This window comes from Carcharodon carcharias, chromosome 33 (genome assembly GCF_017639515.1).
Source record: "Carcharodon carcharias isolate sCarCar2 chromosome 33, sCarCar2.pri, whole genome shotgun sequence".
NCBI classification, from domain to species: Eukaryota; Metazoa; Chordata; class Chondrichthyes; order Lamniformes; family Lamnidae; genus Carcharodon; species Carcharodon carcharias.
In genome coordinates this window covers 5,232,718-5,246,171 of record NC_054499.1, presented here as the reverse complement: position 1 = coordinate 5,246,171, position 13,454 = coordinate 5,232,718, and positions in this window count along the sequence as shown.

Sequence of the window (13,454 nt, the reverse complement as noted above, 5' to 3'; positions counted from 1 at the left end):
TCTGCCTAACACACAATTGAGACAATGCTGCGTATGAATTTCAGTGTCGGTGTGATGCCGGTATGTAGACTGTATGTCCCAGTGATTGGCTGATGTTCCTTCAATTGTTCGGAAGAGACAGGGTACAGACCGTAGTCAACCAGCCCACACTAGCAAAACCCAGAGCAAAACTGTTAGATGTGATTCCGTAATTAGGCAGCACTCACTGAACAATCCTGAGTGTGCTAATAGATACACTAACAACCGATTTAAGGAAATCAATCAAGCTCGTGACACGGCTCATTTGTACTTGCCTGAGGTGGCACTCATTCATACACAGGGACCAGTACTCTGCAAACAGAAGGAATATGTTCTTGCCTTTCACCCTTTTGAATTACCCAGGAGCTTGGGGACCCAAGAGTTCCCCGCTGCTTTCTCCATGGCAACAACTGGGCCAATCAGAGTTGACTTGCCAACCAGTCTGCACCTTTTTTGCCTATAGTATAAATTGTTGTGATTGTTTGAAATTTGGCATTCTCGTCTTTGTCGTGATGAGTGCAAGACGAAAAGCTTCAACAATGTGTCTCTTTTCAGCACTGCTAATTCATTTTCATTCTTTCCTAGGATGTGTCACTGGCTGGATCAGCACTTATTACCCATCCCTGTTATGGAGGGAGTTCCAGGATTCTGACCCAGCGACAGTGAAGGAACGGCCGATATATTTCCAAGTCAGGATGGTGAGTGACTTGAAGGGGAACTTCCAGGTGGTGGTGTTCCCCATGTGTCTGCTGCCCTTGTCCTTCTAGATGGTAGAGGTCATGGATTTGGAAGGTGCTGTCTGAGGAGCCTTGGTGAGTTGCTGCAGTGCATCTTGTAGATGGTACATACACTGCTGCTACTGTGCGTCGGTGGTGGAGGGAGTGAATGTTTGTGGATGTGGGGCCAATCAATCGGGGCTGCTTTGTCCTGGATGGTGCTGAGCTCCTAGGGTGTTGTGGGAGCTGCATCATCCAGGCAAGTGGGGAGTATTCCATCGCACTCCTGACTTGTGCCTTGTAGATGATGGACAGGCTTTGGGGAAACAGGAGGTGAGTTACTCGCAGCAGGATTCCCAGACATTGTTTATTCAATAGGGTAAGGATCGTCACTGTGTCACAGGTTCATGGGCAGAACTTTACGGCCCGTGAGCGAGCTGGCGAGCAGGCACACGCCTGACCCATCCAGCCGTTAAAACACGCGAGATAATGTCCGGCTAGTGCCACAACACCACCGTGCGGACTCGCGCGATATCTCACTCGGCAGGCACAGTCAGATGGATGCCCGCCGACAATCAATCCCGGGTAATTCAAAAGTGTGCAAGGCTCAAACTTATTCCTTCCGTTTGCAGAGTACGGACCCCGGTGTGTGTGAACGTGTGCCACCTCTAGCACGTACAAATGAGCCGTGTCACGAGCTTTATTGATTTTCTTAAATCGGCTGTCGGTGTAGCTGTTAGCGCACTCAAGATTGTTCAGTGAGTGCTGTCCAATCACAGAATCGCATCGAGGAGGCCATTGAAAGCGATCTTTTTTGTGTCCATCAGCCTGGTGCCCTTTAACCTCTCACTCAAACCTCGACCTCGGTTGGGAAATAAAGTAATAAGAGCCGTCTGAGGACTGGGTTTTTTGTTAAACATTTGCTTTCAGGCGCTTGATTGTGCTGCACGGACATATTTTGCAGCACTTTTTTTGTCGCGTCCTTTAGCCTGTGGAGGTGTGGAGCTCCCTGGGGCAGTCTGTCTGCCTTCGGGGAGCTCAGTGGGAGTGCTCGCCGCAGCACCCACCCTCTTCCCGCTCCCCACCGGCAGCGCTGAGCCTTTCCCAGCCGTTCATTGGCCGGGCAGTGCAAAATCGCGCCCAGGGGTCAATCGCGGCCACCCGCTCCTCGTGCCTACCAATGGCACGCGCACCCGATGAGCGATAAACTCTGGCCATAGTTCGGAGTACAGGCCGTATTCAACCAGCCCGCACTAGCAAAACCCAGAGCAAAACTGTTAGATGTGATTCCGTAATTAGACAGCACTCACTGAACAATCCTGAGTGCGCTAACGCAGGGTATGGGTTAATTATTGGCCCTGGTGTGCTGCTCCAGGGTGGTGATACCCACAACCCGCACCCACTGTCAGGTGTCCCATCGCCCAGGTGCCCACACTGGGTGCCCCCCCCCACCTGTCCTGCCAACTCGTGCGCCAGCCCAGCTCTAGGATGGTCTGGCACATAGCCTCGTGTGACCAGCTCGGAGAGTTGGCCGAGAGTCCGGAGGGTGGGAGCAGGTGCCCTCTACAGGTGAAGTGCATGACCCGGCTTTGTGTGGGCAAAACCCACCGGCAGCGAACGCTGGGTTTGGCAAAGTGTCTCCACCCTTAATAAAGGAGGGACCCTCTGGCTACATTCCTCCCCTGAGCACACTGACACTCGAAGGTATTCGGTGGGGCGGGGGGCGGGGGGGGGGGGGGGGGCGGCCCAGTCAGTCAGCGTCGGCTGGCTGGCTGCTCGACCAGGAAGGCCCTCACACCCGCAGCAAATCCACCCACTCACTCAGAGCTTCTGGTGAAAGCTCCGACCAGGAATCGGGGCAAGCGCCTTGGGTTGGTTCCTTACCTTGCCCACCCTCCCCTGTCACCCCCACACCCCCCTTAAACCCGGGGTCTGCTGAGGGGAAAGAGCTCGGGCCAGGCTGATATCCGACAGTTCGGTCCAGGCCAGGAGCGGTTCAGCCTCTCTCTTTGCAAAGCGGGAGTTCAGTTCATGATCCCTCCTGCCAGTTTTTTTCTGCCATCATTCCGGCCAGGAATTTTTTTTCCACATTCTCAGCATCTCCCTCTGGGCTGCTCTGATTGGTTGGGTTAGTCTCCGGGCAGGTTAGCCAAAGTCCCTCTGGAACACGTGTTAACCCTTTCCCTGCATTTCAGCAACTCCTAATTCCTAATTATCATCCTCCAAACACACAAGCAAACACACATACTGACACTTCGAAACACCCACACACACATACACACACACACAGAGACACACACAGACAGAGTCACACAATGCATTTTGAAACACACACAGGCAGAGAGACACACACAGACAGAGGAACACACACAGGCAGAGACACACACAGGCAGAGAGACACACACAGGCAGAGGAACACACACAGGCAGAGGAACACACACAGGCAGAGGAACACACACAGGCAGAGGAACACACAAAGCATATAGAAACACACACAGAGGAACACACACAGACAGAGGAACACATACAGATAGAGAGTCATACAACACATATTGAAACATACATAGACAGAGACACACGCACAGGCAGAGAGACACACACAGGCAGAGAGACACACAATGCATATAGAAACATACACACAGAGAGACACACACAGGCAGAGAGACACACACAGAGTCACACAATGCATATAGAAACACACACAGACAGAGAGTCACACACAGACAGAGGAACACACACAGCCAGAGAGACACACACAGACAGAGAGTCACACAATGCATATAGAAACACACAGAGGTATACACACATATACAGACACACAACACATATATAGGCACACAACACATACAGACACACAGCACATACTGAGGACACACATACACACACACACACACACACACACACACAGGACAGACACACACACACAGAGGGCACACATACGCACACACACACACACACACACAGAGGACAGACAAACACACACACACACACGCACACACACATACACACAGAGGACAGACAGACACACACACACACACACACACACACACACACACACACACAGAGGACAGACACACACACACACACACACACAGGACAGACAGACACACACACACACACACACACACAGAGGACAGACACACACACAGGACAGACTACATATATAGAAACACACGCACAAACACACACAGACATATAAACACACACACACACACACATACACACACACACAGGACAGACTACACATATAGAAACACACATAAACAGACACACAAGCACAGACAGACATATAAACACACACACTGACACATAGGCCTCGCAGTTCTTCAGGGCAGAGGGTCCCTCTCTGGAGCCGGGAGGGCCAGGGAGGATGCAGACAGTGGAGGAGAGCTCCATCTACCTTCAAATCCAGAGTAAAGATTTTTTAATTTATTTACAGGATATCCATCCTTAACAGCCCTTGAGAAGGTGAGTACAGTCCCATACACACTGACTCTCACTGGTGTACGGGTCCCACACACACTGACTCTCACTGGGGTATGGGTCCCACACACACTGACTCTCACTAGAGTACGGGTACCACACACACTGATTCTAACTGGGGTACGGGTCCCACACACACTCACTCTCAATGGGGTAAGGTGCCCACACACATTGACTCTCACTGGGGTACGGGTCCCACACGCACTCACTCTCCTGGGGTAAGGTGCCCACACACATTGACTCTCACTGGGGTAGGGGTCCCACACACACTCACTCTCCTGGGGTAAGGTGCCCACACACATTGACTCTCACTGGGGTAGGGGTCCCACACAAACTGACTCTCATTGGGAGACGGGTCCCACACACACTGACTCTCACTGGGGTACGAGTCCCACACACACTGACTTAAACTGGGGTACGGGTCCCACACGCACTGACTCTCACTGGGGTACGTGTCCCACACACTCTGACTCTCACTTGGGTACGGGTCCCACACACACTGACCCTCACTGGGGTACGGGTCCCACACACACTGACTCTCACTGGGGTACGGGTCCCACACACACTGACTCTCACTGGGGTACGGGACCCACACACACTGACTCTCACTGGGGTACGGTTCCCACACACACACTCACTCTCACTGGGGTACGGGTCCCACACACACTCGACTATTCTCACGAATCTTGTCTTGGTCCATTTCGCTGAGAGGAATTAAAGGCTCATCCAGACTGCCCTCTGCTGTCCAGTTACACAATTACATGCTCCATCATTCAGTTCAAAACATTTTCCCTATAATATTTGTTTTATGAATTTTCTTCCTGCAATTCTCTTTCACAATCATCAGCTGCCCTCCTAGAGAACTCCCCAAAGCCCACCGTCCCTGCGTTTATCCATTCAGGGATGCTGTCCAGCTATTTGACTATCAGTGGCATCGCACCCGTTATCTTTTGTCCCCTCTGGGCTGGGATTACTGATGGCTCAGCGATTGGGAGGCGCCCTGCTGGTGTAACACTGAGGCAAAATGAGCTATGGGTAGCTAGGGTCAGACTCCAGTTTGCCCTGAGTTGGATGCCCTCAGGGTTCTCCACTGGTGGACGTCCTCAAACTCCCCCACGATTGAGAGGGATCCAGCTCCTAGATTAGTGGCTACCCCCCCCCCCACCCAGGCTTGGCCTGTCTTCTCAAGATCAATGTCTATGACATATCAAAGGGCAACCTCGTGGTTAAGTTATCACGACATTAAAAAATATTGGGTTTTTTTTACATTTTCTTTGAACATTTCTCTTCGCCAGATATAAAAATATTGATCTTGTGCAATGTTGTTATAGCACATTGTTATTTTGTCAGAGTCACTGTTTATTCAGCAGGGTAAGGATTACTCACTGTGTAATTGTACCAAGTCACTCTCTGTTCAGCAGGGTAAGGATTATCACTGTGCAACTGTACAGTCACTTACAACCTGCCAAAAAGATCTGCCTAACACACAATTGAGACAATGCTGTGTATGAATTTCAGTGTCGGTGTGATGCCGGTATGTAGACTGAATGTCCCAGTGATTGGCTGATGTTCCTTCAATTGTTCGGAAGAGACAGGGTACAGACCGTAGTCAACCAGCCCGCACTAGCAAAACCCAGAGCAAAACTGTTAGATGTGATTCCGTAATTAGGCAGCACTCACTGAACAATCCTGAGTGTGCTAATAGATACACTAACAACCGATTTAAGAAAATCAATCAAGCTCGTGACACATCTCATTTGTACTTGCCTGAGGTGGCACTCATTCATACACAGGGACCCGTACTCTGCAAACAGAAGGAAAACGTTCAAGCCTTGCACCCTTTTGAATTACCCAGGAGCTTGGGGACCCAAGAGTTCCCCGCTGCTTTCTCCATGGCAACAACTGGGCCAATCAGAGTTGACTTGCCAACCAGTCTGCACCTTTTTTTGCCTATAGTATAAATTGTTGTGATTATTTGAAATTTGGCATTCTCGTCTTTGTCGTGATGAGTGCAAGACGAAAAGCTTCGACAATGTGTCTCTTTTCAGCACTGCTAATTCACTTTCATTCTTTCCTAGGATGTGTCACTGGCTGGCTCAGCACTTATTACCCATCCCTGTTAGGGAGGGAGTTCCAGGATTCTGACCCAGCGACAGTGAAGGAACGGCCGATATATTTCCAAGTCAGGATGGTGAGTGACTTGAAGGGGAACTTCCAGGTGGTGGTGTTCCCCATGTGTCTGCTGCCCTTGTCCTTCTAGATGGTAGAGGTCATGGATTTGGAAGGTGCTGTCTGAGGAGCCTTGGTGAGTTGCTGCAGTGCATCTTGTAGATGGTACACACACTGCTGCTACTGTGTGTCGGTGGTGGAGGGAGTGAATGTTTGTGGATGTGGGGCCAATCAATCGGGGCTGCTTTGTCCTGGATGGTGTTGAGCTTCTAGGGTGTTGTGGGAGCTGCATCATCCAGGCAAGTGGGGAGTATTCCATCACACTCCTGACTTGTGCCTTGTAGATGATGGACAGGCTTTGGGGAAACAGGAGGTGAGTTACTCGCAGCAGGATTTCCAGACATTGTTTATTCAGTAGGGTAAGGATCGTCACTGTGTCACAGGTTCATGGGCAGAACTTTACGGCCCGTGAGCGAGCAGGCGAGCAGGCACACACGCCCGACCCATCCGGCCGTGAAAACACGCGAGATGATGTCCGGCTAGTGCCACAACACCACCGCACGGACTGGCGCGATATCTCGCTCGGCAGGCACAGTCGGAAGCGTGCCGGCCGACAATCAATCCCGGGTAATTCAAAAAGGCGCAAAGCTCGATCTTATTCCTTCCGTTTGCAGAGTATGGGCCCCGGTGTGTGTGAACGTGTGCCACCTCTAGCACGTACAAATGAGCCGTGTCACGAGCTTGATTGATTTTCTTAAATCGGCTGTCGGTGTAGCTGTTAGCGCACTCAGGATTGTTCAGTGAGTGCTGTTCAATCACAGAATCGCATCGAGGAGGCCATTGAAAGCGATTTTTTTGTGTCCATCAGCCTGGTGCCCTTTAACCTCTCGCTCAAACCTCGACCCCGGGTGGGAAATAAAGTAATAAGAGCCGTCTGAGGACTGGGTTTTTTTGTTAAATGTTTGCTTTCAGGCGCTTGATGGTGCTGCATGGACATAATTTGCAGCACTTTTTTTGTTGTGTCCTTTAGCCTGTGGAGGTGTGGAGCACCCTGGGGCAGTCTGTCTGCCTTCGGGGAGCTCAGTGCGAGTGCTCACCAGCAGCACCCGCCCTCTTCCTGCTCCCCACCGGCAGCGCTGAGCCTTTCCCAGCCGTTCATTGACCGGGCAGTGCAAAATCGTGGCCGGGGGTCAATCGCGGCCACCCGCTCCTCGTGCCTACCAATGGCACGCACACCCGATGAGCGATAAACTCTGGCCATAGTTCGGAGTACAGGCCGTATTCAACCAGCCTGCACTAGCAAAACCCAGAGCAAAACTGTTAGATGTGATTCCGTAATTAGACAGCACTCACTGAACAATCCTGAGTGCGCTAACGCGGGGTACGGGTTAATTATTGGCCCTGGTGTGCTGCTCCAGGGTGGTGATACCCACAACCCGCACCCACTGTCAGGTGTCCCATCGCCCAGGTGCCCACACTGGGCGCCCCCCCCCACACCTGTCCTGCCAACTCGTGTGCCAACCCAGCTCTAGGATGGTCTGGCACATAGCCTCGTGCATCCAGCTCGGGGAGGTGGCCAAGAGTCCGGAGGGTGGGAGCAGGTGCCCTCCACGGGTGAAGTGCCTGACCCGGCTTTGTGTGGGCAAAACCCACCGGCAGTGAACGCTGGGTTTGGCAAAGCGTCTCCACCCTTAATAAAGAGGGACCCTCTGGCTGCATTCCTCCCCTGAACACGCTGACACTCGAAGGTATTCGGTGGGGCGGGGGGGCGGGGTGGCCCAGTCAGTCAGCGTCGGCTGGCTGGCTGCTCGACCAGGAAGGCCCTCACACCCGCAGCAAATCCACCCACTCATTCAGATCTTCTGGTGAAAGCTCCGACCAGGAATCGGGGCAAGGGCCTTGGGTTGGTTCCTTACCTTGCCCACCCTCCCCCGTCACCCCCACACCCCCCTTAGACCCGGGGTCTGCTGAGGGGAAAGAGCTCAGGCCAGGCTGATGTCCGACAGTTCGGTCCAGGCCAGGAGCGGTTCAGCCTCTCTCTTTGCAAAGCGGGATTTCAGTTCATGATCCCTCCTTCCAGTTTTTTTCTGCCATCGTTCCGGCCAGGAATTTTTTTTCCACATTCTCAGCATCTCCCTCCGTGCTGTTCTGATTGGTTGGGTTAGTCTCCGGGCAGGTTAGCCAAAGTCCCTCTGGAACACGTGTTAACCCTTTCCCTGCATTTCAGCAACTTCTAATTCCTAATTATCATCCTCCCAACACACAAGCAAGCACACATACTGACACTCAGAAACACACACACACACACACACACACACACAGAAACACACACAGACAGAGTCACACAATGCATATTGAAACACACGCAGACAGAGAGACACACACAGACAGAGGAACACACACAGGCAGAGACACACACAGGCAGAGAGACACACACAGGCAGAGGAACACACGCACAGGCAGAGGAACACACACAGGCAGAGGAACACACAAAGCATATAGATACACACACAGAGGAACACACACAGACAGAGGAACACATACAGATAGAGAGTCATACAACACATATAGAAACATACATAGACAGAGACACACGCACAGGCAGAGAGACACACACAGGCAGAGAGACACACAATGCATATAGAAACATACACAGACAGAGAGACACACCCAGGCAGAGAGACACACACAGAGAGACACAAAATGCATATAGAAACATACATAGACAGAGAGACACACACAGGCAGAGAGAAACACACAGGCAGAGAGACACACAATGCATATAGAAACATACACAGACAGAGAGTCACACACAGACAGAGGAACACACACAGACAGAGAGACACACACAGACAGAGAGTCACACAATGCATATAGAAACACACAGAGGTATACACACATATACAGACACACAACACATATATAGGCACACAACACATACAGACACACAGCACATACTGAGGACACACATACACACACACACACACACACACACACACACAGGACAGACACACACACACAGAGGACACACATACACACACACACACACACACACACACACACACACACAGAGGACAGACAAACACACACACACACACACACACACACACACACACACACACACACACACACAGAGGACACACACACACACACACACAGGACAGACACACACACACACACACACACACACACAGAGGACAGACAAACACACACTCACAGAGGACAGACACACACACACACACACACACACACACAGAGGATAGACACACACACACACACACAGAGGACAGACACACACACACACACACACAGAGGACAGACACACACACACAAACACACACACACACAGAGGACAGACACACACACACACACAGAGGACAGACACACACACAGGACAGACTACACATATAGAAACACACACACAAACACACACAGACATATAAACACACACACACACAAACACATACACACACACACAGGACAGACTACACATATAGAAACACACATAAATAGACACACAAACACAGACAGACATATAAACACACACACCGACACATAGGCCTCGCAGTTCTTCAGGGCAGAGGGTCCCTCTCTGGAGCCGGGAGGGCCAGGGAGGATGCAGACAGTGGAGGAGAGCTCCATCTACCTTCAAATCCAGAGTAAAGATTTTTAAATTTATTTACAGGATGTGGGCACTGCTGGTATTGAGTATCCATCCTTAACAGCCCTTGAGAAGGTGAGTACAGTCCCATACACACTGAATCTCACTGGGGTATGGGTCCAACACACACTGACTCTCACTGGGGTACGGGTCCCACACACACTGACTCTCACTGGGGTATGGGTCCCACACACACTGACTCTCACTGGGGTACGGGTCCCACACACACTGACTCTCACTGGGGTACAGGTCCCACACACACTGACTCTCACTGGGGTATGGGTCCCACACGCACACTGACTCTCACTGGGGTACGGGTCCCACACACACTGACTCTCACTGGGGTACGGGTCCTACACACACTGACTCTCACTGGGGTACGGGTAACACACACACTGACTCTCACTGGGGTATGGGTCCCGCACAGACTAATTCCCAGGAGGCCATTTGACCCATTGTGTCAGCACTGGCCCTCTGAATGAGCAATTCACCTGGTGCCATTCTCCTATCTTCCCACTTTAACCCTGCACATTCTTCCTCATCAATCCACAGTCCAATTGCCTTTTGAAGACATTGATTAAACCTGCCTCCACCAGTCTCTCAGGAAGTGAATTCCAGACTTTAACCACTTGCTAGGTGAAAAACCTTTTCCTCCTGTCCCCATTGCCTCTTTTACAAATTATATTAAATCTGTGCCCTCTCGTTCTCAACCCTTTCATGAGTGGGTGCAGTTTTTCCCTCTCTGCTCTCTTCAGACCCCTCAGGATTTTGAACACCTCTATCAGATCTCCTCTCAACCGGCTCTTCTCCAAGGAAAACAGTCCCAACCTATAAAATTCTAACAGGACTAGACAGGATAGATGCAGGAAGGATGTTCCCGATGGTGGGGGGAGTCCAGAACCAGGGTTCACAGTCTGAGGATATGGGGTAGACCATTTAGGACTGAGATGAGGAGAAATTTCTTCACCCAGAGAGTAGTTGAGACCGAAACATTGTATGTTTTCAAGAAGGAGTTAGATATAGCTCTTGGGGCGAAAGGGATCAAAGGGTATGGGGAGAAAGCGGGAGCAGGTTATTGAGTTGGACGATCGTCCATGATCATAATGAATGGCGGAGCAGGCTTGAAGGGCTGAATGGCCTTCTCCTGCTCCTAGTTTCTATGTTTCTATGTTTCTAACTCCTCCAATCCTTCTTCATAACTGAACTTCCTCATTCCTGGAACCATTCTTGTGAATCTTTTCTCTCTCTCCTACGCCTTCACATCTTTCTTTAAGTTTAACCCCCAGAACTGAATGCAATACTGCAGCTGAGGCCAAACTAGTGTCTTATACAAATTCTACATAACCTCCTTGCTCTTGGACTCTGTGCCCCTATTAATAAAGCCTAGCATACTGTGTGCTTCATTAACCACACCCTCAACCTGTTCTGCCACCTTCAATGACTTATGCATACAAACACGGCCCCCCTGCTCCTACACCAAGGTCTGGGTCATTAATATATGTCAGGAAGAGCAAGGATCCCAACACTGACCCCTGGGGAACTCCACTACTAACCTTCCTCCAGCCCGAAAAACATCCATTAACCACTACTCTCTGCTTCCTGTCACTCAGCCAGTTCCGTCTCCATGTTGCTGCTGGTGCTTTTTATTCCCAGAGCTATAAGTTTGCTCACATTGTTTGTTGTGTGGCACTTTATCAAATGCTTTTTGCAAGTCCATGTACACCACATCAAGAGCATTGCCCTCATCAACCCTCTCTGGTACCTGTTCAAAAAATTCTAGCAAGTTAGGTAAACATGATTTTCCCTTAACAAATCCGTGCTGGCTTTCCTTAATTAACCCACACTTGTCCATGTGACTATTAATTTCGTCCTGAATTATTGTTTCTAGAAACTTCCCCACCACTGAATTTAAATGTAGTTACTGGGCTTATCTTTTTTTGAACAAGGTTGTAACATTTGCAATTCTCCGGTCCTCTGGCAACACTGCTGAGTCTAAGGAAGACTGGAAAATTATGGCCCGTGCCTGTAATTTCCACTCTCACTTTCCTCAATATCTTCGGATAGATCTCAGCCGGTCCTGTGCTTTATCAGCTTTTAAGTATAGGCAGCTTATCTAACACCTCCTCCCTATCAATTTTAAATCCTTCCAGTGTATTAGTTACCTCCTCCTTCACTGTGGCCTTGGTAGCATCTCCTTCCTTGGCAAAGATAGATGCAAAGTATTAATTTAGTAGCTCAGCTATTCCCCCTGACTCCATGTGTAAATCCCCCTTTTGGTCCCTAATCGGCCATAGGAGCATAAGAAATAGGAACAAGAGTAGACCATTCGGCCCCCTCGAGCCTGCTCTGCCATTCAATAAGGTCACGGCTGATCTTCTGGTGTTTTGAGTTCCACGTTCCCACCTAACCCCGACAACCTCCGATTCCCTTGCCCCTAGCAAGAATCTAACCCCGATGAAAGCGAAATGCTGCGAGCGCTGGAAATCTGAAGCAAAGGCAGAAGATGCTGGGGGAAAAGCTCAGCAGGACTGGCAGCGAATGCTGGGAGGAGAAACAGAGTTGGCGTCTCGAGTACCGGATGGCCCTTCCTCAGAGCTCAAGCGCGATGAAATTTACCCGAATCTGTCCACGTCCGCCTTAAACGAATTTAGTGACCCCCCCTCCCCACCCCCCTCCGTCTCCACCACCTCCGGAGGGAGAGGGTTCCAAAGTCGCACGACCCTCTGAGGGAAAAATAAATTCTCCCCATCTCTGTCCTAAAAGGGCCACTCCCTTAGTTTTAAAATAGTGGCCGCTCGTTCTGGACGCGAGAGGAAACATCCTCCCCACGTCCACCTTGTCAAGGCCGTTCGGGACCTTATATAATATTATATCTTATATAATTTAATCAATCCTTTAGCTATTGAGATGTCTATAGAACATTTTGAGGTTTCTTTATATTTTAGCTGCCGGTCTCTTTTCATGCTCCCTCTTTGCTTCTTTTATTTGCTTCTTCACCTCCCCTCTGAGCCTCTTCTCTTCAGCCTGGGTTCTCCATGGGATTATCCAGCTGACATTTGTCATCATCTCACTATTTCTTCTTCATCTTCACCCCCACCCCACTTCCTCACCTATTTTGTCCTCTATTTTTTGGACCTGTGCAGATTCAACCTGGTGCCGCCGGGTGGCGGTGTCCAGGGAGGCCAGAAACAAAGGGGCGTGGCCGGACTGAGGAAAGGGCGGGGCCAAGGAGAGGGGCGGGGCTGGGCTCGCGGGCCGGAGGCCAGGGAGAGGGGGCGGGCGGGGCGGGGCCTGGTCAGTGTTGGGCGGGGTCTAGGGCGGCGCGGGAGCAATGAACGGGGCGGAGACTTCCCCCAACGAGCGGGGCCGAGGGCCGGTGCTCACAAGGGGCGGCATCCGGGCAGCGG